Consider the following 27,474-nt stretch of genomic DNA (forward strand, 5'->3'; position numbering starts at 1 on the left):
TCGTTCATTCCATTAAAAAATGTACAAGTTTCTTTTCTAAGTCTGGCTGTTCTAAAGCGCTTTATAAAACTTTCAGCTAGCAACGCAACGTTGTTTGTTGTGTATTTTTTCTCTAAAGGACTAGTAATTGGGAGTCATGTTACAATGTAAATCTCCGGTTTAATTTAGGCTCCTTTTTGATCACTTTTAACATAAGTTCACTGAAGTACATGGTTTATCTGTGGTAAAGTCAGAACTGAAGAAGACAAGATATGATTATGTATAATCACAGGCATTTAGGTGGGAGGAGTGCGTCAGTATATAATTGCAGGTGCTTGTATCCAAAAGTAGAAAGAGAGTAGAAAATAGAGAGAAAAAAATGAAAATCTGCAACACTTAATATGGTCTCCTGCATATTGTTCTTTAACACAATTTCACAGCTAACCGTTTTGTTATATTGTAATACTAATGTAAACACCTTTTGGACCTAGAAAGCACCTATTTTATCTGCGTGGAAGTGAGATGCATATACACTCAGACTGATGAAGCAAAAAGGAGCAACAGCAAGTTCATGGAATATACAAAGAGTTGCACATGCAGCCGTAAGCCAGCAGCATGGTTATCTACCACATAAAACACCCAGCTTGATGGATTATATTGGACAGAGGTGTTTCTCATTCCAGTTCAGACATTTTTGTGAAATATAGACATGTAATTGGTTTGATTTACTATTTTACTGTTTAATAACCACAAATGTGTCTATTCTCTATTATAATATTGCTTGTATTTAACTATTTTAAACAGCTTTTGTTCTGATTTAACAAACTAGTTATTGTGAATGAATGTGAAATATATGCATTTGTACTTCAAATAGATTCATTTACTTACAGAAAATGAATGCTAAAAGAATCTACCGTCTTTTTGAAATAAAATGTATTTTTCTGAATGAATGCTTTTGGCAACAAACAAAAGAAAAATCTATTTAGATTCTGATAAACAAAAGGTACGGTATTTATTCCACACTGTTTATTCCCTCTTCCTCTTTGATGGAAATAGTTTCATGACCAGTGCTTACATCACCGTGAATAGTATGCTATTGTGTTTGCCACTTTTATTTCACCAGCTCAGCTGTGCTGACAGTAATACCGTAGCTGCTCATAACCAGATGGCTTTTCACCTAATCAGCGGTCACGTACCTTATTAGACTTCATTGAGGTACATCACGCAGCGGACATGTGTTTCTACTGCTGCTGCTGAGTGACCTATGTCCAGTTTTCATCAGTTCAGTGTTAGCGTGGTAACACACAATGGGAAAAATTCACTTTTCTGAAAGGAGAAAGACATGCATTGAGGTTACAACATAAATAAATAAAAACTCAGGAATTTATTACAATCTGTTTATTTTTACTGTAGTTTTCTAACATGTGTTTTTTTTTTTTTTCACAAAGAAGCTAATGAATGAGGAGACTAAAACACTTTATAAATAAAAGAACAGAATGCAAGATGCTACAGCACAACTAGTAACTGACAGCCCAGATCTGTGTCAAATTCACCAGTCAATCAAATGTTCACAGCTGGCTATGGTGGAGGGGGCACATTTGGTTGATGGATTAAGCAGCTGCCATTTAGTGGTGAGGGTAAAGTCAGGTAAGTAAAACAATCCCTCAGGAATTCCCTCAGGTTGCCCACATTGGTGTCCTACTTAACCTTGCCATCATGTGGGATCCAAAGAGCCCACAGAAAAATGGTGGAACCCCACAGTGAAATTCAACACTGCAAAAAATAACTTTTTTAATGGTATTTTTAGTTTATAATACATATGTTTTTATAAATGCTGTTATTCCTGTTTGCAACATCTCTTATAATTCCTAATTAATTTGTTTTACATAATAAAATAAGTCATTAAGAATCTACACAATTATAATTAAGTTTTCAGATATATCACATTGTTGCCACAATGGGGAATGGAGAATGTATTCCAACTTTAATTGACTGATTTTAATTTTTAAAAAGCTTATAATAAGTTGGAGTTGGTTGCTGTGGGTGGTTTGTTTGTTGTGGTTTCCGTGAAAACAGACAATTTTCAATTAATCATACAAATAATCAACAAAAGAATTAAAGGTTGACCACTGTATTTAAACACAAAACAATGTTTCTAGCATGAGGTAATCCAAATACTTCATGAGCGGTGAAGCATGGTAGGGGGTCACCTAATGATTGCCAAGGGAACCGAACTGATGACGAGTTTGAAGTACCAATGAGAAATGCTGGTGCTATCCTCTAGTTTTTTGTTACAGCTATGAGTGGGATAAATGTTTATGTATTCTGGTTACTTTATAAAATCTGATGTGAACGGTCCATTTATAAAATAAACACAACATTCAAATGAAAAGAATATAAGTAGAGTATGCTATACTTAGCAGTTGTATAATGTGTTGTGTTTAAAAAAGTAAATCATGTGCTTTAAAAAAAATGAAACGAAATGAAGATTGTTGAATTTAACTCTAGGGCGCATTACTGATTTGAGAGAAATTCAGGTTCATTTAATACAGGTTAAAACATGATTTCATACATTTACACTAGAACCGCCACGGTAGTCATTTTGACGGGTTTGGAACTAAAATGTAAACGAATCTGTGTTTTTTTGTTTTGTTTTGTTTTTTTTAACAGACAACCACATTGCAACTTTATACAGTACATTTACTGGTTACGTCATACAATTTCGTTTTGCCATGCGTATTTTATACATTGACAGTCACCCGGTAGCTATCAATGTATCCTGTTGATTTATACATTTGTAATGGCTTGGCATCTCAATCCATTGAATTGAATGAAAAGGCAAGGGCTGGATGTCTACCAGCATCCATATGGTTCAAAGACAAACATCTTACCATTTAACCAAATAGAAAGCGCTCTCGTCAAGAGGTACATGTCTTATGCTGAAGGCAGTATTGTTAGTATCAGCCACTAGGAGGAGATCCATTACAAATTGACAGATTTTCCATTTTAATCGTAACACATGTATACTGTATTTAACCCAAAGCCACAGTATTTTCCTTTGTTTTTATACTGTGCCAGTATTTGGGTTCTTTTTTACACCCTGGGCCACACCCCTGCTGCTTCTGAAAGGATTTTATTTACAGCAGTTGACCCAGATGCTTCAAGTTAAGACATGTGTGTGGTGTGTGTGTTTGTGTGTCCACTGTCCACCTGTAGTGTATGTGTGCAAAGCTGCTGGCTTTGAAACTGTCTGTCTCCCTTAATGGAAGTCTGTTTGGTTTAGAGGCCAACTAGTTTCATTTTTATGACATCTTTTTAGTCTTGCATCCTGGGTTTGTACACAATGCTGTCAACTCAACAAAGATCTGCTAAACTACCAATTTTCTTCTGCTGAGGGAAAAAGCACTGGTTGCAAATTGAAAGTAAATTAAATAGCTGAGTTGTTTATTTGTGGTTTGCCAATGTTATCAGTGCTAATGATGATTTGGCAGCAAAAGCTTTGACAAACTTATTATTATTATAGTACATTATGACTATATAGAGCTGAGCACGAACCCGATCGTTTGTGTATTTCCTTACCTGTCAGGAAAACTCTGCAAAAGCAACAGCAGTACATTTAACACTAGCAGACATAATATCTAGAGGAAATATATACAAAACACATTTCATAAGTAGGGTTACCACCTCTGAGTGACAAAAGAATGGGACAGGTGGCAACCATAATTATAAGTCCCCACTGAAACCTATTACAGCAACACTTAGAATTTCACAGAGAGTGTAGATTTCACACTCAGAACGTCAACGACAAAACGTTAAACGTTTAAAACCACAACAGTTTCTATATAAACATATTAAATATGTTAATATAAGCTGATAGTCTTTTTTATTCATTTATTTTGATTTAATGACTTATGTTTATAAGTATTTGATGGCAACTTGAGAATGTATTTTCTCTTGCACGCTTTGTATGACTATCACAGTAAAGACTGCATGAGAAATTCACTCTCAACTGGATTAGAGGTAGCCACCAAACACTTACAAGCATACATATCTCAATGGCCAGAACATTGCATGCTGACAGAAAAACTAAAAAAAATTCACATTGGCTATCGTCACTGACATATAATCACAATAACCCCCTGCACATCAGGAAGCACCAGTCTAAAACCTCTGGTAATTCCCTGCTTATTTACAAAGTTTACTATTTTATCATTTCCACTCAAGAAAGTTCTCACAAGTGCTGACCACACCACAGGTTTAACCCTTCTATTAGGGTTATGTACTGAAATAGGTTGCATATACCCTTTCTAGTTTATATTGTATCTAATCTAACTCCTTTCAACATTATCCACCCAACAATTTGTGTTATGTCTCTTTTAATTTGATGGTGAAAATGCTCTGTAAGTCAAATATGTTTGTTATTGTTATTAAAGTTGTTTCAGGCCAGTAGTTAATGGTTAAGCCTTGCTGTATTTGCAATGCACTGAGCAAACATGCACTTCTAGCTCTCTCAGAAAACTATTCAACATCTACCGTCTACCAGCTACCTAAACGTCTACCAGCTACAGACATTCCAATGCAAACAGGTTAGTCTGTCAGCACAAAAGGGCACACTAAATATAGCAGACCTGGGATTCATGCTACATTACTCATTGGTGTCCTTTAGAACCTGGCTGTGAAAAAACACTGGGTTCTTTACTGGGAAGTGTCAAGTGTTATTTGCTTTATTTATTATTAGCCTTTAAATCTTAAGGACATTTCTTACCCCAAACTCCCTTGGACTGGAATTTCCAAGCTTTTCCCATGGCTGTATATAATGGAGTTTCAAGTTGGTATTAAACCATACAAGCATAATGTCATGTTATTGTTGACCTCTAGGTTGTAAGACTGGTTCTCTTGTGAAAATAGGAGGAAAGTAGGCTACTGCCCTCCTGGACCCCTTACTCACTTTCTTGATGAGCTTGACTTCCTCCTCTCCCCCCTCCCCTCTGCCTCTGTTAGGTGACTTCAACATCCACCTCTCCAACCCCAACCACTGCTGGGTTTCTACCCCGCCCCCGATTCACAGTTGGTTGACAAGTAGACCTTGTCTTCACCAGGAACTGCTTCTCCCCCACCCTCTCGGTCACTCCTCTCGATATCTCTGATCACTACTTTATCTCCTTCTGTATTGTACTGACTACTTGCTCTTAATGGAATCTACTCTTATAAGCAAATATTTTTGCTATAAGTTTAATTGTTCGTAGTCAAAATCACTTTCAAATGTAATTATTTACTGTATTTATATTCCCTTATTTGATTTTGCTCTTATTTACTACTGACATTATTGCATTTTATAACTGCTCTTATATTTTGTAGAAACCGTAAGTCACCCTGGATTAGGGCATCTGCTAAGAAGTAAATAAATAATAAAGAGCAAGAAGCATCAAATGACATTTACATTTTTCTTCTTCTTTCCTTACTGTTTTATTACAATTGTTCTGCGTAGTTCTGAACATTCACATTTCATTGATTTTTTGTATGACCTTTGAACTGTTTTGACAAGCCCAGCTCCTTATCAAAGTTCTATTACAGACTGCTCAAGATCGTTCAGCCAATCAGAGCTCATGTTTAGCCTTCTGAATTCCACAACACATCATGGAGAAACCCTATTCATGACATCAACAATGTCATTTTCAGTTTTTACAATGGTGTATTCTCCATATCAGCACCAATGACATCAACTGCTTTAAAAAATAATACCTGAGGCACCTCTCGGAATTCCATTCAGCTGCAAAGTTTATTCAGCCTCAGCCCGTTCACTTCTACTCATGCCGATATTCTACCAGACGTTCGCCGTCTATAACCCTATTTATCTCTTCCTCATCCTGCAGTTACTGTATCCATAGCTACCAGTGGCTGGTGGTATAAGTGGGATCCATCTGTTTATCTTTGTACTGTATCTGTTTATGATTCTACAATGTCAGTATCACAGCTGGAAACAGATAATTACAGCAGAGGATTAAACTGCATGCTTTCAATTAAACAACTGAACAATTTGAAAATAATAATTTCCTCTGTATTGCCATTTAAACCAAGAGCACTTGCTGTTCTTTTTAAACATAATTTAAGAATGAAGTTAAAGCTCTATAACTCTCAGGCAGCAGTCATAAATCAATTGCCAGTCGTAACGCTTGATAAAGACACATCATTAGAATTAATTTAAAGATCAAGTAATCCCTTTTCAAGAGAGCTAATATGTCACAGCATTGTGAACTTTGGCAAAAACATTAGTAGAACAAAACAAAAATCCATCACCCTTATGAAATGATTACACCGTGTAACAATTTTTTTTTTTTTTGTTCCTGGGTAGTAAGTGTTATTTCCTAATTGCTTATGCCTCAAAAGTATAGAAAATGGCTATTATTCCCCACAAACTTTGCTTTTGTGACCAGGACAGTGATATTTCAAAATATCACTATTTCCAATGGGAAAACGGGCAAATGTGTGTCTTTCCGTTCACATAAAGTCAGAAAAAAACAACATATGAATCCAAATTAACATGTATTTATACTAAAATAATACAAAAATGACTACAAAAGATTTAGAAGTGAGTAGTTTTTTGAGATTTACGATTATACTGTATTTACTACCCAGGAACAAAAATTGTGTTACATAGTGTTATTAAAGACAATGGACAACAGTGGCAGTGTAACAGGGCTTTGCTAAGGGTCAATAGAAGTTGAATGGCATCTACAGTGGAATGAGGCTGCCATTGGTAGAATATTACCAGAGTGACTTACCAATGGTATCGCAACGAAATAAAGCAACACACAATGCTATTACCATGGTTTCGTATCAAGAATAGTCCTTATGCTGCTGTATCCAGACCCCTGTGCATTATTTTCTATAATGTAGTCTTGACTGCTTTGATAATCTATATTTGGCCTGACTTTTGTACCAAAGAGCTAAGAGTTGAAATCATGAAACATAAACCTGTGCAGCTAAAGAAACTGACGCTGAATTCCCCAAAAATCAGACATGATTTGTACTCATTTTTGGTGCTTTTTTTGTTTGCTTATTTTGGTTTTTATTTGGGGGGGGGGGGGCTACTTCACACTCTTGCACCAGGGCCCAGTGAATCCTAGCACCAGCATCATCAAGAAAAAAAGGCAGTATAATACAAATCTCACTTCCTTCAGGGAAAACAGGTATTATTTTTGACTGTTGTATGGAAAAGGGTTTAGCATTGCTAGAATTAATCGAATAGGTATTCCACAATTACCTCACATGAAGGATATTATTTGGCCACAATTATAAATAAAACATTTAAACACAAAACAAAACACAGAACAAACAAAAAGGCATGTTGGCCAAAATAAATAGACAGACAGACAAACAGGGAATGAACCAAAACAAGTATCAGTTGTTGTTGTTATTATTCTTTCTCCTCATCTCTCCCATTCTCTCCACACTGAACACCCAATTCGGAGTGAGTGACTCGTGTATCTATATATACAGCTGTGCCGGGATTCAATTACTAATCATTCACTTGAATCCCAGCACGTGAACTAGATTGTGCAATCCCCGTGCCTAAATACAACTATATATTTTAAATCAACTGTGATAACCTAGACTCCCACCCCACCACATTAGTAATTAAAAAAACTATCCTGGGAAAAATATGTTATTGTTTGCATTCATTATTAAATACAAGCGATTGGGTTGTTAATGCTTATTTTAATCCTTGTTTCTCTCAAAACAATAATATATTATGTGTCAAAAAAAAAAAAGTTAAGTAAAATCAAATCAGTTATCAATCACCAAGGCTATCTAAATTATTGACACTGAAATGTTCAAAATATATTGCTACTGTACTGTTACTATACCTTAAATGGAAGAAGCTGGAAAGATTATATATACATCAGTCAATGCTTGACAAGTTCCTTTTTTTAAAAGTCAATACCTAAGTTCTTTAATCATGTACTTTGCATTAATGTTATGTCATGATATCTTATAAAGACAGTCATGTATTAAAAACAGTTTCCTTGTTTAAAGGAACAGAGGCATGATTGTCTTTTACACCTCACCACTTTTCATATCGGCAAGGGTTTATCATTAAAATGTGCAATTCTGTATTGTATTGTACTTTAGCTATCACACTAAATCTCAAGGTACAAGGTTCTTATGTTATGCCTATCCAAGTTTAAGTAGTAAACTAACACATTACAACTATATTAGTATAACTCAGTAACACAAGGACAATCAGTAAAATTCAGTCTGATTTGACTCATTTTAATCATAGAAATATTTGGCCTGATTGTATGGCATACACACATGGTCAACATCCTAACATATTATATCTAAAACAAACATGTGTTGTTTTATTTACACTACAAAAATAAAAAAAACATGATCTAGAATCAGTATAATACAACAGTGGATCTGATCATTCCACCAGTACGAGCACTAGGATTTCCTGGGCCCTGTGACGTAGACACCCATGCACCCCCTCCCCCCCCCGCCCCCGCCACCAAAAAAATAAAGAAAAAGAAAAAACACACAGCACAACCTAAAGAGCAACCTTTTGAAAATAAATACATCCATAGCAAAATTTTTTTTTTTTTTTTTTTTATTTTCCAACAAAACACATTAGAACATTATTTTTAGATGACTGTGAACAAGACAGTAATCAATCTAGTAACAGTATATTAAGAGGTGAAAGTGGATGTGAATTCTTCTTAAATTCCACAGCGGTGCGCAGTAGGTATGATCCTATGGCTTTGCTTGCTGTCGTCGTGCCAGGCCCTCAGTTGAATGGGCAGCCCGTCGTCCCTTGCTCAGCCATGATTTTACGCATTGTACAGGATTCCACTCAGTGTAAGGAGGCCCAGCACTTGAAAGGAAAAGTAGATCCGCTACATGACGAGTGGTCAATGCAGTCCGCTTATCCGTGATTATATTGTTCATAACGCTGAAACCTCTTTCGCAGTCAGCATTGCTCGCTGTCTACAGTGAAGATTAGTTTCTTTAATCTATCAGGAATGGTTCTTCCTGCACAAGACTTAAATTCCACAAATCCCAGGTGTGTTTCATGGTTCCACACAGTGCGTGAATTTTACTTTCTCCAAACCATGGATTCTCTGTGTTGTTGCCATGTTTAAGGTTTTAAAACAGACACCTCCTCTATAAGGTTGTGGTAAGCATTTCCTTGCTTTCTGCTGTGCTTTGATTAGCCTTCTTAGCAATGGTGGTGAACAACTTACATCTCATGTTGTCAACAACTGCCTGAACAAATTGTGAAGAATTAAATTTGCAGCTTTTCCTGGTGCCCGTCAATTATGTGTTCTGGAACATCATAGCCTCTTCAGTTCGTTGTGCGTGTTCAGTGTGCAGTCCAGGGATTGATTCTATGTAGGCTCTTGATTCTCTGCACGTACATTTTCATCAGGTTGTCTGCTTTGGAATCATCACTTCTTGTTCTGGTAAGAGGTCAGACAAATTCTGGAGCTCTGTGAGTATATCTAACATTATAGACAGGTTATTCACAAAACTGACCAAACACAGTTTTGAAAGCAGACCTTGAAATTTTGCTCGATCCCGTCCGTCCCTTGACTGATTTTGTGAGGCTTCCTCAAAATGTTTAGCTAATGCTGGGTTACCAGATTGCATAGACAGCTGTCCACGTTGATGCTACCCATCGTACATTGAAAACTCTGCTGATTTTTTTAAGTACAACATGCAGGCGTTTTTTGGTAACTGACTGTACAGCAATTACAAGATGTCTAAAAATGGCCTGAAATCATTTGTATCTCCAGTAATGACCAATTCAAGCCTATGGTTAAGGCAATGCCATAAAATGAGATTGGGGAAGTCTTTTTATAGTTTTCCTACCCCAGCTTTGACTCCTAACATGACATTTTCACCATCACTGCAAAAACTGACAAAGATCTCAGTCACTAATTCCATAGTGAATCCATAGCGCAGCAAACATTTTATTATGTGTCCTTTCTGGTCTCAGCAGACGTATTTTCTAACTCAATCAAATCTAAAGGAAATGCTACAGGATTCATAACACTGTCGACGCTGTCTTTCTTAGATGTTGCTAGAATGTTTGTAGCTTCAATGTGAGCAGCTGACTTTTTGTGCTCGTTGATTTTTTTAGCAGGGATGCGAGGCTGAAAGAGGACATTTGACATTCAGCCCAATTAGAAGCGCTATTCATGCCTCTAGCAGATAGAAGCTTCAAATTAGAAACATCTCTGCATGTTGTGCAACCTACCTTTCCACCCAAAGCAAACAGCCAATAGTTTTTCCTTTGGAATTCCTCGAATTGAACCTTGGACCACACAGCTGGGCATTGCTTTTCATTGGTAGGCTTACCCCGTGATTCAGCAGACCCCTTTCAGCCTCAAAGATTTGGCCTTTCTGTGGCTTCGGACCATGTAGGGGACTCATTTGTCGGTGGCTCATTCGACATTGTTGTTTTTTTAGAGGGCCCGCTTTTTCCACCATCCTCTGCTTTACGTTTGAACATATTTGTTAACATATTTGCTGCACTAACATCGAAAAATAAACTAGTAGCTAAATTTGGTTTCTCAATTTGAACGTCTTCCTGTCCAGGTTTTTTATTTAGTGGCTGCAGCACAGATGCGTTACCATGACAGTTAGGATCCTAAATCAAGTGTACATACACAGATGACAAAGAGCGCAGGTTGAGTCACTCGCTCCCTCTACAGGACAGTAGGCCTAAATAATGGATTGGATTTGACATACTGCACTAGGGTTGCAACGAAGCTTACATTTTGACCTTCGAAGGTTCGGAACACATTACCAAAGGAAGGTTCGAACCTTCAATGGTACTCGTTTGCAAAAATTACTGGTGATGTCACCGTAGTTACTTATATTTGATTGAAAATCCTATTATTTTATGGGTAATCTATAAAAATGGAATAAAACATTCACATGCAGTTTAAAAATATGTTATATAGAAAGTAATCATGTTTTTATAATTTAAATAAAAATAAAAATACTCATTGTTTATTAACATGTACTTGAAGATGTTTGCAATACATACAGTAAGCTTACATTGCACAATTGCAGTGGACTTAGGCAAAACAATACCTTAATTTAACAGTCACCGTTTCAAACAGGTTATCAGTCACATTTTACTACTACTAAAAATAGTAATATTAATAATAATAATAACAATAATAATAATAATAATAATAATAATAATAATAATATGAACTTACGTTTGCATTCAACTTTTTTTTCTTTTGGTTTCTGGGCATTTAACAAAAAAATCCCAAACAGCAGAAGGGTTTCGAGACATTTCTTTCATACTGCTTACGATATACAATGCTTTGCTGTCGTAATGGCGAATGAAGAAATTAAATACAGGGGAGAGGGACGGACTGCCCAGTTTTCAAAATTAAAATGATTAGTGTTAGTGTATATTTTGTATGTTTCAAACATATTCTACTATATAACTTCTCTTACACTAGATATTCAGTACATATTTTACTGAAGCACTACAACCGTACCGCCCCAGTATTTTAATACAACTTTTGTTTGCGTAATATGCATTATACAAATCAAAAGATCAAATATTGCATGACTGACATTTAATGTGTGATTTTATTGCATTCATATACCGTTAAACAGTTTCTGTTAACAGGAACTGTGACAAGATGACGAGTGGTGACGTCAGGCCAGATGCAGGAACAGAGAAAAACAAAGGCAGTACTGCAAGCAAAAGAGATGGTGCAGTTTAGTTAAACAAAAATAAATAAAATATTTTAACAAAAACACTTGCTTGCAGAGCAAAAATAAAAGTTGAAACAAAAATGAACACAGTACAAATGCCTCAGTCAGGCTCGGCAATTGCCTTCACTGATCCAATACACAGTATATATTTCAGTTTAGTTTTTTCTTCTTATTTTTTTATTCTCCTCTCTCACTCTCATTCACTTCTCCGAACACCCACTCGACTGCAGAAAGCTGCAGACTTTTATTCTGTTATTGTTAGTGAAGACAATGTTTTCGATGTAAAACATGAAAGCGGCATTAGAAAAAAATGCAAAAAACAAAGGAATTTGAACCAGCAAAGGAAAGTTATTGATCATTTTGCCAAACCTAAAACAGATTTAGTACTAAATAGCACTGCCAGCGAGCGGTTTTTGAGAAGTACTTAATGTAAGTGGGCTGTAAGCTTGTTTGAACAGTGGTTAAACAAAAGAAATGCAAAGCTGTTTACACCTAACGTCCGTTGAATTGATGGAGGCGTCTTAAAGGATGATGCACTTGCTGTTCTGAACCTGTCCAAAAGAGATGTGAAATAAAAATTAAAAGAGGGGATGTTTATGTGAAGCAAATTTGTAATCATGAAAACGTCTTTTTTTCTTTACATGTAATGTTAATGTATAATTGTATTACTTTTCTTTAATGATATGAGATGCTAAGCTGGAATCCTAAGCCCTGTTCTAAGTGTTATGTTTGAAATGTATAACACTATAATTAACTGCCTGCTGAAATGATTGTTGCGTAATAAAATGGTATTGACTTTTCTGTTGAATTGTTTTGACTGTGGTTTTCATTGACGAATCAACAGTAGATTCGTTAATCAATAACATACTTACTGTATCTTCCTATTTTATATGGCTTCCCTGTAATGTATATATTGTCCTGCAATTTTATTTATTGCACCATTTATTTGATATTGCTTTTTATTGCATCTTCTACAGATGTATTGACTGCTGTTTGCACATTATCTTATTGGCTTACTAGTTTGGTGTGCAACAATTCTGCATTTCTGCTAGTTTTTTTCTGTTCCACAGTATTCAAGTTCCAGTGCCCCATTAAAGAAAGGTGCCATTTCCCCTTTTCCCTCAGTGATTTCCCTTGGATAAATATACGTGACATAGCCGGTCATGTATGCACATTCTTTCACGCTTTAAATATTAACAATAGTGTTTTTTAAAAAACAACATTCGTGGTTTCTTAGACCAGATGCAGCAAATAACATCCAGTGACGTTTATTTGTGAAGCCACACCAATAATCATTAGCTGAACAAGTTTCCTTCAGGCTGCTACAGTGGAAGAGGGAGATTAATTGTCCATGATTATCCAATACTGTTGGCTTATTGCTTGATCAGTTGCTCTATTCATAACAAATCTGAACCCATCTCTGTGCTTTATTGAATTAATAATTAAAAAAAAGCAAACGTATGTCAGCGCATTTACATGGCGGGCAGCTGTTGAAGATCTTCATGGCTAGCTGAGACCATTCTTAATCTCAAGTACATGTCTGGAGACACTAGGGAGTTTGGGAACCCCAGAGTCTATTAAAGTAGTTTCTTACTATGCAAATTCAACGAAAGAGGCTCCTGGGAAACAGCTGCTGGCTTATGGGGACAGTAAGTAGTGTAAGGCTATGGGGGTGATTGCAGAATAAGAGGTTATAAAGTAGGTCTACAATCAGTTAAATTGATGCCCGATTTTAAATTCTCTAATATTACAAATCACCCAGAGCAAGCAGGTTAATGTCACATCCATCACAGAAAGACTTCTTAAATAAGATTTTCCTCACCTTGCAACTGCTTGGTTATTGACGCTTTTCTTGTTTAAAGTTCCTGGAGAGCCCTGGGGCTACGCAAATTGAAGTTTCAGTGTATTACAGGAAGAACACAACCCTGTAAAAGGTTTGCTTCATTGTCTAGACATGAAAAGGCACTACAAGAAAACCACTGTTCATTAATGAATCATCTAACAAGGGAGCAGATCATAATATTGACATGGATATAAGTCACAGCCGCCCCTTATTTAATTGACATGTAATATCTACTGTAATGTAATAAGGACAACTGATAATCCCCCTAACTCTTTAGCTACAATGTCAAGAAAATACAGTACATAAAGTATTACAAAACAGAACTGTCTGTGATTCACTTTACATACAGTGCATAGATTACATACGAATGTCTAATAACAATTCCATTCTTTACTGCTGATTTATTGCTTGAAATTCAAGGTGAAACTTTAACCCTGTATTGACATTGTGACCATAAAGTAGCAGAATATTATGTGTGGTACATGTTATTATCGACCAGGAAGTTAGCCAATCCAAATGGCAGATTCCAAGCCTTTACAGTGTCATCGTGTGCACAGTAGACAATCAACTGACACAGTTCATACAAGCAAAATGGATAACAGCTTTTACTGTGTACTGAGTTATTTTATTACTAAACGCATGCTTTAAAATAAGTTAATAGGTATAGTTGACCCAGCTCCTTATGGCAGGGTTTCCCAATCCTGGTCCAGGGAACCCCTGTGTCTGCTGGTTTTCATTCTACTAAGTTCTCAATTACTTAATTGAACACTTAATTGAACTATTAATTCGCTTAATTAGACTTTTTAAAATGGTTTTCAGCTTTTAAATGGTTGGAGATTTCAAGTTAACTATATAATTTTATAAGTAACTTGAAATCAGCAACTTTTTAGGAGCTGAAAACAATTAAAAATGTTTAACTATGCATATTATTAGTTCAATTATGGGTTTGATTAAGTAATTTAAAACTCATTTGGAATGAAAACCAGGAGACACAGGGGTCCCCCAGAACCAGAACCATGATATAAGAGCGTCCATGATATAAGAAGCTCACCATGATATAAGAAGCTCAGCTTCACTCATGAGAATACATTCTTAATCCTTAGAGACAGGATCAACTGTACAAATTAACCTATAAAAGGTTGCAATAAGTGACTGTGATGAACACATGTTTGGGTTTAATAAGACACTTATGTAGCTAGGTGTAGGCAAATTCTATACCTTCTCTAACTTGTCTTTGAAGGTTTCTGTTCAGGTCACAAGTGAAAGGAGTTTGGTGGTCTTCACTTCACCCCCAGTGGATATTTGTCTTCATCACAAAACCACCACACAATTGGCCCTGGACTAAACAGCGCCTGAAAATAAGTAATCCTCTATAACAGTCTATAACTATGCATTCAATAATAGTGGAAAACACCAGCAAGATTCTAGTTAAGGGGTTGGGGTTGTTCTGTATAATGATTTGAACAGTGACAGTATTTATATTATTAAAATATACCCATATTAAGACAAATTCTCCCTACAGAAACCTATGGATGAATCCATCATGGAATTAGTGAGAATATAAGAGTCCAACAGACAGAGCAGGCAGTTAACCACAAATATGCATCCCAGTCCTAACCTGTCCAAGATTCTTCAGACAGGAGAGAAGACTGACAAACGTTAACATGGCTGTGTTTGCATTAACTATCTACGGGATTGTTATAGTATTAGAAGGGATTAACTGCTCGAAGGCAAAGGTCTTATTAGGTCATGACTAAACTGTTAGTTTGTTTGTTTGATGATAACCTTGCTGGCAATCCTAATTGCTACTGGTTTGCTGGTAATTCCAATGTTTGGTTGCAAGCAAGTGAAAGGTCACAATGTTATATGGTTCACAAATTCAACAAGCAATACAGCATGGCATTTGTAGCTAAATGCAAATACAAACTTTCTGTGTAATTTTATGACTCCATCATTCACAAATTTGGTTAAGATCATGATGACATTAAACTGTTATTGTACTATTCTTTACTGTATAAGAGCCCTTCAATACTGGTTTCAATATTAAACTTTTGTTAATGCAAAATAGCAAGGTAGCACTGTTTAATAAGAATAAATAACAACAAAAACAATTTTGGTCTATTTCAGTTTGCCATAGAATTTCAAAATAATTGAAGATTCAGATGAATAGGATTTTATATTAAGATGATAACTTATATCAAAGATAATATTCCATTTATTTATTATCTTATTTCTGTAAAAAAAAACATAAAAAAAAAAAAAAAAAAAAAAAGACCCTCTCACCCCAAAACCATTATCTGAATCGATGTGTTAAATAAAATATCCAGGGTTAAGTGAAAATAAAGTCTGTAAAACTTTAGTATACTAGTAAGGGAGTTGACAACGTTATGCTAATGAGAGGTAATACAATGTTTAATAAAGATTCTGTTATCACACGTTTACTAGTAAAGAGAATTCTAGGTAACAGGACCAATGGAACAACAAGCTAAAAAAGGGACTATACTGGAATCAGCTCCTGCCTTCACAGGCACCACCTTCAAAGATGTCAACACCATTATTGAATGCTATTTTTCAATGCATCGCCATGACAACCGGTGTACCCAGTGTAAGCAACAGCAGTGACATGGAGGAGCTTGAATAAACACGAATAGGTGGAAGTTAAAAAGAATTAATTGTTTATTTGACGCAACTCCGTAAATAATATCGTGCCTAACTATCAGAACGCATGGAAAGGACAAAAAGAGTTTATTTATTACGTTGTCACTGTTTTTTTTGTTTTGATGAGATGCTATCAATTGATAATAATGTTTTGTATTCACGTTCATATTGTTTCTCAGAATGATCAGCCACAGTTTTGCTTTTCATAGGCCTGCATTATTGTAACCTGGTTTTTCAGAATGGTTGAGAAAGTGTTTATAGGAATGGTGAAATCGGTCTTTTTCTTGGAAGATTATGCATTATCCACCACTTTTAACACCTTCACTTTTGTCTGTAATAATGCAAGTTTCTTTGCACTGCTAACTCATTTCTAAACTTCATGGAAATGGCATTGATGTGTGAGCACTATGGCATCTTAACATACTGCACAGGATCAGTAACCCCAAAACAGCACTAAAATACAGTACAGAGGCACTAATCTGGATGCAAGTTAATACATCTCCTAATCTAATTAACATTCAGCTGTTGAAAGTAGGGCAATTTATTTTATTCACATTTTTCTTCCCTGGGAGGGGAATAATAATTTGCACAAACAGGAAATTTGTGTAAAGTAAATTTGTATTATAAGACATAATTTACAATACATGAAAGCTAAATCCATACTATTGTATAGAGTATTAAAAAATAGATAACAATATCTTATTGCATTAAGATTCCAGCTTTGAGCAGAGGCACAAGAGAGAATTATTTTAGTGTTCATCACAGCCCCACTGTAAATGGTCTGTACATTAATGTGGAATGTTGTGGGCTGTTAAATCTCAATTACATATCTACAGTAATACTTCCTCTTCTTCAGACTATAACCACGATGCAAATTCCCACTTGACTATAAACTTTAACTGTGTGCCGTGCATATTCTATTGTTCTCAGGCCATTGCAAATGTAGGGACTTGCGGCTCTAATTAATATATGTAACCCAAAAACAATCTATTCACAATGCACTACATATTACAGCACAACGTGGCCACTGTCATCTGCAAATAGGAATTGCACAGTGCTGGGAAGCACAGGGCTAGCTGAATTCTTGCGGTGATTTTGTTTTCTGCCTGAGTTGTTGACTCAAGGGGAAAGTACAATGTTAACATGGAAACTGAACATGTTTGACATTTTCTGCTTCAAGGCTGCATTGTCAGTGTTTTTATGACAGGAAAGCTTTGTTTCTTTCTCTATATTTTTTAATATTGTGAATTAATAGTAACACCATACATTAAATGTCTCTAATTACTATTTCTTTATATAGTAGTTTATATATATATATAATATATATATATTATATAATATATATATATATATACACACACACACACACACACACACACACACACACACACACACACACACACACACACTTAAATGTGCACGTCTTTTGTGTAAATCTTTTTGCACAATATATGTAAGTACACAATTGTATCAGAAAAGGGTTAGTATTAGGGGGTTAGGTTTAGGGGTTTGGGTTATATCGCACAAAAAGATTTACGCATTCAGCACACTGTAACTGTACATAATAGCATTGTAATTATGTGTAAGTATACATGTATTTACAAAGTAACTACTATGTAAATACACAGTAATTTGAGACGCAGTGTAAAGTGTTAATTAAGGGCTTATGAAAGGAGAGGGACAATGGCAAGTGCCAGGAGGAAAGTAGGCACCATCAGAGCTTTACCCTCTTAGCTCTGCATAAGACAGAGAGAGAAGGAGAGAGGGAGAGCACCTCAATCCTGATCGGAACACCCCCTGCCTGCCAATTAGTCCTGGGTCTCCAGCAAGCTGAGACCGACCAGTTCTGACAAACTGTACCATAGTTTTGAGGACTATAGAGGGCTGGTTCGGAATCCAGAGTTCCAAAGGTAAAAGGTAAAACAAGAGGTTACTGAATAAACCTGCTGTGCCAAATGACCCTCTGAAAAAAGCCACTTTTCTAATATTATTGAACATGCATTTTTATATTTTACCAACTGACGTCAAAGAACAATAACTATTTGCGTCCTCCTCTACATTGTTGAGGGACAAACACATTGGAAAACTCCCACAAGTAACTGCAAAGGTTTGGGTCACTGTCACTGCTTTGCAACAATCGTGTCCTTCAGGGGCAATGCTGACTTAATTAGTGTGTCATCTGGCTGCTTTGTTGCAATGTTAGTGTCTTTTCTGGCATTTTAACAAAAGAATACAGAATCCAGAGCATCAACATTAATAATAATGTGTTTGTGCTGGTGTTGGACAAAAAAAGAGGCCTGCTGTAACATGGTCAGTAGGGTGTGGGGATAGTGTGGGCAGCCAGGGCAGAACTGATTCAGTGTCCTTGCAGATCTGCAAGGTGTTTAAATTGTTCTGGATGGAGAAGTGGCCATTGTCCTCAGTACAGAATCAATGCATTACACCATGTAACAATTATTATTTTTTTTTTTTGTATTTACAGTATAATCATAAATCTCAAAAAACTACTCACTTCTAAATCTTTTGTAGTGATTTTTGTATTACTTTAGTATAAATACATGTTAATTTGGATTCATATGTTGTTTTTTTCTGACTTTATCTGAACGGAAAGACACACATTTGCCCGTTTTCCCATTGGAAATAGTGATATTTTGAAATATCACTGTCCTGGTCACAAAAGCAAAGTTTGTGGGGAATAATAGCCATTTTCTATACTTTTGAGGCATAAGCAATTAGGAAATAACACTTACTACCCAGGAACAAAAATTGTGTTACATAGTGTTATCATTGTGCTGCCTCTGCTGAACTGGTGCTGGTAAGTTACATTAATTTCATAAGTTAGTAATAATTCTTTAATGACCTACTTTTTGGGTACTCCAGACAGGTGCAGACCCAAGAGTATGAACAGAATGGCACCGATCCACTCATGAAAGTATATAATGGCTTGTTAGATCCAAGTTTCACAGATGTAGCTACAAACGGCAGCCAGAAATATGATGTAAATTTTGCGCATACATTACAGCCAATTTGGTCACTTCACATTTTTGGCATATTATTATTGCAGACTCCATCTGTAAGTTGAAAGGCAGGTCTGACTTAGGAGGAGCCTCTGGCTCTCATCGCAACACAGTAATGCTCCACAGTAACACAGTAATGATTTTATTGAGTTGGTAGAACACATTTTAGAACCCGCAATCTGAACCTAGCTGCTTAACTCCAAGATTTAGCCTCTGATGATTTGGGGAAAAAAGCATAAACTAACATAAAAAAACAAGATTTCTGCAAATCTGTTTCTTGTGTGCATTTCATATTCACCCAGGTTTATTTAGCTTACTGTTGCAAATCTTGTATATATTATACTTCCTTCTTTTTCCATCTACACTTTTCAAATTAAAACTGTTGCATTAAAGATCATCTGCCTGCGTAGTCCTTCCCTTTGTTTGGGTTTGTGACGATGCAAGAACCCAGTCAATAACTTTCTCTGTTCTAGCAGGCTTCTCCCAAACAAAAAGGAACACATGCCATCTTATGTTACATATTTTTCCCTTCATAAGTTGATGACCTCACAATCTGCCTGCAAGCAAAAAGGGTCAAGGGGTCATAAACATTATCCCAGGCTGCACAGTAGGGGAAAAAAATAGTGCCCAGATGCTTTTTGAAGTGTAAACGGTATTTAGTTGCTCTTTACAACCCATTGCTCTCCCTGTGGCAAACACTAGGAACAAACAGGGACTTGTAAAAGTTTTATGGAGAGAATACTGAGAGAGGATGTCTCTCCTTGAACCGTCCATTCAGTCAGGGATAGGACAGAGGTGGCATTTGCACCTCAAAATGAGATCTTGTTGATGTATATTTTCATTGATTCTGTTTTTCTATTTAACACAGAAGAGGACTTAAAAAGGCAACTATGGATTTTTGTTTGCTTTTTTTTTATTTCAGTTAAATGAAAGAGAACATTGGGCTACAGGTTGCATTCTTTTGAAACACAGTTTTGTTGGACAATCTAAAAACGAAGAACATAGACCAGATCTTTCTATTGAAGGCTATGTATGTTCTGTGCACACGCAATCTTATCTAAGTAATCAGGTATATGCTAAAACAAACTGGTCTAACTATACACATGTATGTCTTCCTATCCAGATTTGATGTGTGTGTGTGTGTGCGTATATACACACAAATATAACAAAACAGTTAAGGAATTGTCAACTGCCAGTACATCTTATCTTGTTATCCTTATAGACTGCACAATATCTTTCTCCTCTGTTTTTACTATGGATTTATCATAGTTAACCATGGTTTGCCATGTTTACTTATGCTTTGCCATCTCTCTGTGCTTTACAATCCTTATGCATGTTTTACCATGCTTTCACTATGCTTTCTTACAAGTTGCTGTGCTTTTACTATGAGAAACTTTTATAAGGAGAGGTCTGTGTCGACACTGTACCAGCTGAACCAGGGAAATACTGAAAGATTTTTGTATCATTTTAAATATTTTGGTGGGGTTAAGAATGTAAAAAATGTTTTGTGCGCTTTGTCACTGTCCAGTGTGTCTGCTTTACTTGCATTGAAATAGCTTAGACAGTCACAGTACTCACTTTTTCGTAACGTGTTCTTAGTTCTAGAAGCACTTGAATGCTACTGCCTCCTGATCATTTTTATATACCATATACAAGTTTACCACACTAATTTTGTATTTTTCCATGGCTCTGCATTTCCCGTGTTTTTAACTTTTCTTTACCATACCTCTCTGTGCACTACTATGCTTTCACTATGTTTTTACTACTGGTATGGTTGTATTATTTCCTTGTTGTCTGATATTAAATTAACACATGTTGTATATGGCGTATATTGTTTACTTTATAATACAGTGTTTGTACTATACACAGTGTAGAAAACCTTTAGTTACTATAATTCATTATTTTCTCTTTTTAACAGTGATATATGTTTTAGTCTAATACATGTTTTAAGAACAATTCACCTACCAGCCGTAATTTTATTAGCTCAGTTTACCGCACTATGGAACATTGACTGCTCTAAATGTTTGAGTTTCTGCCAAAACGCGCATAAGGAATCGTTATGATTTGACAGTTTTAAAAAAATAAACCCGGGGAAGGCCTATAAATGTGATGCTGTAGGTCTTGTTCTGCCTGCGTTCACAGCGTTGTTCATACTCCATTCATTTAATTTCCTGTTAAAACCTTTATTGGGGTTACTTGAGGTAAGCTGGCAGGAATGGCCAATGTGTGAGGGTGCATCACACACTGCACTGGATACCCATCGGATGAAGGATTGTCTTGCTGAAAAGCCTGGATTTAAAATAAATTGTAACTGTTGAAAATAGCCACTGTGTTTGACATCTGTTATGCATTCAACAATTATATATATATATATATATATATATATATATATATATATATATATATATATATATATATATATATTCCTTAAACATGTATTTGCCAACCCCTTCAAATCTTTACTGAATAGTTTACTGCTGGAGACCTTCCGACATCTTGCACTCATTCCCATGAATATAGCTGCTGTTTTTTTGCTGCCTATCTTGGTTCTGATAAAGCATGACTATTCGAAGATCAAGCCAGAATTACTCATAAGGTGATATCAGAATGATAAGGCAGCTTGGCTAGACATTGCTATATTTTTCAGAGTCCTGCTACTTGCTCTTTAACTCCTATTTTTGTTGGGAAACTAAAGAGCAAACCATTTGACAGTGGTTAAAACTAGAATAGTTTTGTTTGTGTAACTACTGAAATGTGTTTATTTATTTAATCAAACAGAAGATTTATCCATTGAGACCGAAGCCTCACTTGCAAAGAGACAGCAGAGACAATTACAAAGTACAAACAACAATGCAAAAAAATGTGTTGTTCAATTTAATCAGCAGATTACAGAGATCAAAGAACAGAACACATAAGACATATCTATTTGTTAATGTGGACTAAAGGAGAAGCACTGGCAGTAACAGGAAGTTCTTAGCAATTCTAAAATACAATTTAGAGAAAGAAAGATTATCAAATTCCATCTTCAAATTATGATGGAAACAATTCCACATCTTTGAGAGTTCACATGCAAAAAAATTCTCCCATGTGTGTCCGAACCCTCGGAATAGCCACTGTAACAAAATCCTGAGAGCGTAACTATATCCTATCCTAGTCCTTTCTGCCACAGCACTCAAATAAGGAGGTACCAAGCCTTAAAAAATCACAAACGCAAATGATAAAGCCTACGGTTATCAGTGATAAAGCCTACTGTTCATAAGCAAGAGCATATTTTTCCACGGAAACTGTTCCATTGTTCCAGATGGAAAAAATAATTCCTGTGCACACACCCAATTCAACCTTTCACTGACTTGCTCAGAGACTGCCCAAAGCTAAAATAAACAGGTGAGTTGATTAAACATGCCAAAAATGTATTACTGATGAATCAGTTAAAAGTTAAAACATGATAAACAAACACATAATGAGATAATAAAAAGATATCGTTGAATATTATACACATGCTGTGGATAGAAAACATTCCTTCCATTCACAATGGCTGCTGCGTGTTTCCGGGGAGTATTAATGTCTTAAAACACTGGAGGCAGAAGAAGAGGTTTCATGAAATGCCTAGTGCTTCTTTCAAAATATTTCCAGATCAGACAAGCAGATCTGCATATCTCAAGCTGGGGAGATGAAAGAACAAAGGCACAATAGCAGTCTAAAGTACATGAAAGCAAGCACAAGCTTGTAAAGTTAGGAGAAGTTACAATGGAGGGGAGAGCTAAACTTGACTAAATCTGTTGTTATTAGACATTAATCAAAGATAAAGGAAAAAGATCAATCTTTGCTGTCCCATGATTAACATTTAACTTGTACCTTTGAGGAGTAATAATAGTTTACCTACTGTAGAAGATATGTGTGTATTGTTTAAGCTACATTGTTATGGTTGCTTCTGTAAAAGTTCTTGTAAAGCTGTCAGTTTCAGTACAGAAATCAACGTGTAGTAGCTTTAGTAGTCCAACAAAAAGAGCTTTTGGAAAGACATAGTAGTCACCTATTAGTGCCTATAGGTGATCTATAGTGCACTAGAGCCTGTGCAATACTAATATGCTTCACCCCTACTTTCAGGAGTCTTTTCAGGAGCATTTGTTTTGCTGGAATAGTTAGTAAGCATGGCAGAGAATGATTAGAAACACCAGAGCCATACAGAACACACATAACAGGATATTTAACAGGTAACAAAATATGAAGAAAAGGGGTATCCCTTTAAGGATGTTGTTTATAACCTGCAAGAAGTACCCAGAACATGTCCAATCACACTGCAGCTTTAGTGAAACGAAACCAGAATAGATTTTGGTGTCAAACTGGCTATGATAGTGGGGAAATATAAAATGTTACAACGCCTTCCAATTGCCCTAGGTGAATACATGCTTTGAATAGTGTTGACTCTGGTTTGATCCATTTTAGGTATAAGGCCACAAATGAGGATTCCTTTAGTGTCTCTTTGGCAACATCAGCCCTGCCATTACCCAGATACACCCTTAATCTTGTCAAGAGATTCATAAACTTCCATTAAATGTCAGTGTTTCTTCAGGGTGAGGAGCTGCAGCTGTCAGCGCACAAGCGTGAATCGACAGTTTGTTTAAACTTACCATGTCATCAAGAGTTTGAGTGAAGCCATCTACAGCACACAGGCAGGAAAAAACAAAGCACTTTCTCTGGAATAAATTGGACATATACACAATCATACATCTGCAGAATATCTTCTAACTGCAAAAGCAGATCCTAATGATGATTACTGGTTCAAAGATGTCCTTAATGAACATTAGTGTCACTTTCTGTTGCTGTGTACTTTTGCACAAGTTTTTTTAAACACAGTCACAGTTGTATCTTATATACATGTTCAGGGTCATACAATGTTTAAAAGTTTGAATGACTCCTATGGGCTCAGTAGAGCTATCAAACATGTATTCTCCTTAAGTACAGCTGGTACACCAGAGTGTAACCATTAACCTGTCCATAACACAACACTCTTCTCCTAGTGGATGTAAGATATATCTCCTATGTAATATTCCTACTATATTTCTTTCATCCACTTGGAGCAGAATGTTGCAGGGGGGACAGATTAAAGGTTAAGCAGAATACATGGGATTATTTTAGCATAGCATATTAGCCAGTCATTTGAGGGTCAGCCTACTTAAACAAGTATGTGTGCTATCACATGTCAATCTGATTTTAGCACCAGTAACACGGTAAAGCTTTTCTGCCTTTGTATCCTTTGACCCACTCTACAGTGTGGTCTGCTGTCCCTAGTTTAGGATCTATGCTTACAGCACAAAATGTAAACAGGAAATTCCTTCCAATAGCTGCTGCAAAGACTATGATATTGTGGATCAGTATTACAGCACTCAACATGATCAACATGTTTTTTCACATCTGTAGTTCTGTCCCTGTAAAAATATTTCAACTGGAGTATCGGGTTAAGAGCACAGCAGCAGTGTCTTCCACACAAACCGCAAAACCAAACCTCAAACCGTCCATCACTTCACTGCACTCCCCATTCCTAAGACCCTGTGCAATATTGCACTGTTGTACAAACTCTCTATTATTTTATATTCACTGCCTGGCTTAAACTTTTCACTGCTACAAATCAATGCCCTTGTGTGTGGCAAAACTGACTAATCAATGATGACAGGATCTCAGAAACAGTAACTTCCGAACATAAGCAATGGATGTTGCCAAGCAATACGCCTAGACTCATTCGACCAGTAGGGGGGCGCTGATGCAAAATGAGGTGACCTGTCCCTGGTCAGTTTTTCCTTCCTAACCTGTGTATTGAGATCCCTTTATTTATTTATCTGACACTGAATTCCACGTATCAGATTAGTAAAGAAGGGTTTACACAGCTATGGCCAAAAGTTTTGCACACCTAGAATTTTAGGACTGAGACAATTAAAAAAATTAATAAAAAAAAAAAACATAATTTATATATTTTATTTAACATCATGTCATCAAAGAAACTACAAAATTATACTGCAAAAATCTACCGGAAGCCAGAATAGTATATTCCCATTACGTGAGAGAAGACGTTAAAACTTCATGCTGATTTGAACTCGTCTCTCGCCAAGATAAGCATCAACTAAGACGTAGCTCTACAGTAAACTAATGTGATCCATCCGCATCTCCATCCATTTGTGTTTCTTTCCATCTGATGATGTAGATATCCGTCTGTCTGGTGTTGATGGCTGAAGTGTAATGCTGGCTCCAGGGATCAGCTGATTTTGCCTCCCCAGTGCATCAGCACACACAACGGCTACGATGCTGGCTCCAGGGATCAACCACAGTGCAGTCTCCCCAACGCATCAGCATGACAACCGTCTGGATTGAGCTAAGTAGGGTACATCTCTGGGGTCTTCAAGTAGGCACCTTCAATCCTCGGTGTTTCGTCAACTAACCCACAACACCTCAAGAGGGCTCAACAGTGATTCTGGCGTCCCAGCATCACCCCACTCCATCCCCCACTCAGCTCAGCTTACTTACCTGTACATCAGCGTTACTTTCTTTCTATTGTGCTTGAAATCTCCATCCAGAATCTTTCCGTCTCAACCACAGCCAGTTGCTGCTCCTTTTTGCTGGTTCAGATGAGTTTTTCACTGTGCGATACAACTCTTGGCCACTGAACCCAACATCTCTGAGAAACCGGGTTGTAGAGTGTGCCACAAATCCTCGACAACCCACCTCCACTGGCTAAACCCGGACACTCCATCCTCGCTGTTCCACTTCAGCAGCTACTTGAGCATACTGAAGTTTCTTCCTCTCATACACCTCATCCACAGCATCTTCCCATGACACTGTTAACTCTACCAGATGAACAAGGTGTGCTGATCCAGACCACAAGACAATGTCTGGTCGAAGGTTAGTGGTGGTAAACTCAGGTGGAAAAATAAGCCGCTGACCAACATACGTTAGATTTGGCAGTTTTTTGTTAAGTATATGGAAAACTATAGTGCAGCATATAATGTAATATATTAACGTAAAATTATTTAGCAGGTTTCATTCAACTTCAATTCTGTAGGGTTATGCAAAACTTTGCCAAGGCTGTAGGTTAGTCCCCATTAATCAGTCTAAACTGTTTCACTTGTTCCGATCACAGCTAAACCCATTAGCGGGATCATCTGTTTGATACGCTGCAATCACGATTACTCTGCAATTGCCCCAAGGGGGCCAAGCCAAGCGCTACTTCCACTAAAATGGAGGTCCTACTTCAGGAACCTTCTCCCTACATATATTAAATATTTGGGCAGGATTACAATCCCCTAAATAAATCCCTACCCTAAAGTTTAGGGATCCTGGTCTACACATGGTGATAACCCGTCACTCACCCTGGTTATGCATGCAGGCGTCAGGGTTCTCCTCTTTTACCTTCACCTTCACCTTCACTTCCAGGCTTGCAGAACACAGAGCACAAGAACAAATAAAGAAGAACAAACAAAAAAAAACAAAGGGCTTCGCTTTCCTGGCTGTTTTTTAAAGGCAAGTGACCAACTGACACCTGGCCACCTGCTGCACATTCCTGTTCAATTAGGCAGGGAGGCAAGTTTACTGTCCCTATCCGACCACACACCAGTTTACAAATTATTTTTAAGCTACCAAACCATATTTATAATATAAACCATCACCAAATGTACATTATTTACAAGGGCAGACCTCCTGGCCATAAACATTTTTAAAGTCATTTTATCCTCGCAATACACCTAGATAGCATTATGTTTCAGAGATTACATTTAAAATGCGAATAATTTGTGGTGCTACTCACTTATTCCCTGATAGCATCAACCATTATAGCGCTTGCCATGTATTGTATGAGGATATTCTGTGTGATTTTCAGAAGCTACTTCTAGATTGGAGGCTGTTTTTATTTTCCTCAATTGCGGAGAATAACAAATCTATGTACGGTATTATAGCAATATCATTTAGCTCATATATTTTAACCACACGCGACTGTGTGTATATATGGTTTGTTAATTACTATGTTAACATTATATTGATTGTCGTTTATAAAAAGTTTTCTTATTTTTATTCTTTAACATAGCTCATGGTTTGTTTGGCATAATAATGTATAGAATAGTTGAGTCATTGACGCTCGAAAAAAAAAAAAATTATTTAGTTTCTTTTTTGCCAACCAGAATGTGTTCAGGAAAACAGTACATACTCACATTTCTTCCACATTGAAAAGTGAACTACAGTATA

At 36.5% G+C, this 27,474-nt stretch overlaps 1 long non-coding RNA gene across 1 annotated transcript; it reads right to left on the reverse strand.

Annotated features, from left to right (window-relative positions):
* Nucleotides 1-12,133: 12,133 nt before the first annotated feature.
* LOC121324932 lies at nucleotides 12,134-27,458 on the reverse strand. The gene is made up of 3 exons (XR_005951286.1): nucleotides 26,607-27,458; nucleotides 23,877-23,942; nucleotides 12,134-12,278 (listed from the first exon to the last, which is right to left on the reverse strand). It is a non-coding gene; the product is annotated as an uncharacterized LOC121324932 (long non-coding RNA).
* Nucleotides 27,459-27,474: the final 16 nt, after the last annotated feature.

Source organism: Polyodon spathula, chromosome 12 (assembly GCF_017654505.1).
Source record: "Polyodon spathula isolate WHYD16114869_AA chromosome 12, ASM1765450v1, whole genome shotgun sequence".
In the NCBI taxonomy this organism is placed as follows: Eukaryota; Metazoa; Chordata; class Actinopteri; order Acipenseriformes; family Polyodontidae; genus Polyodon; species Polyodon spathula.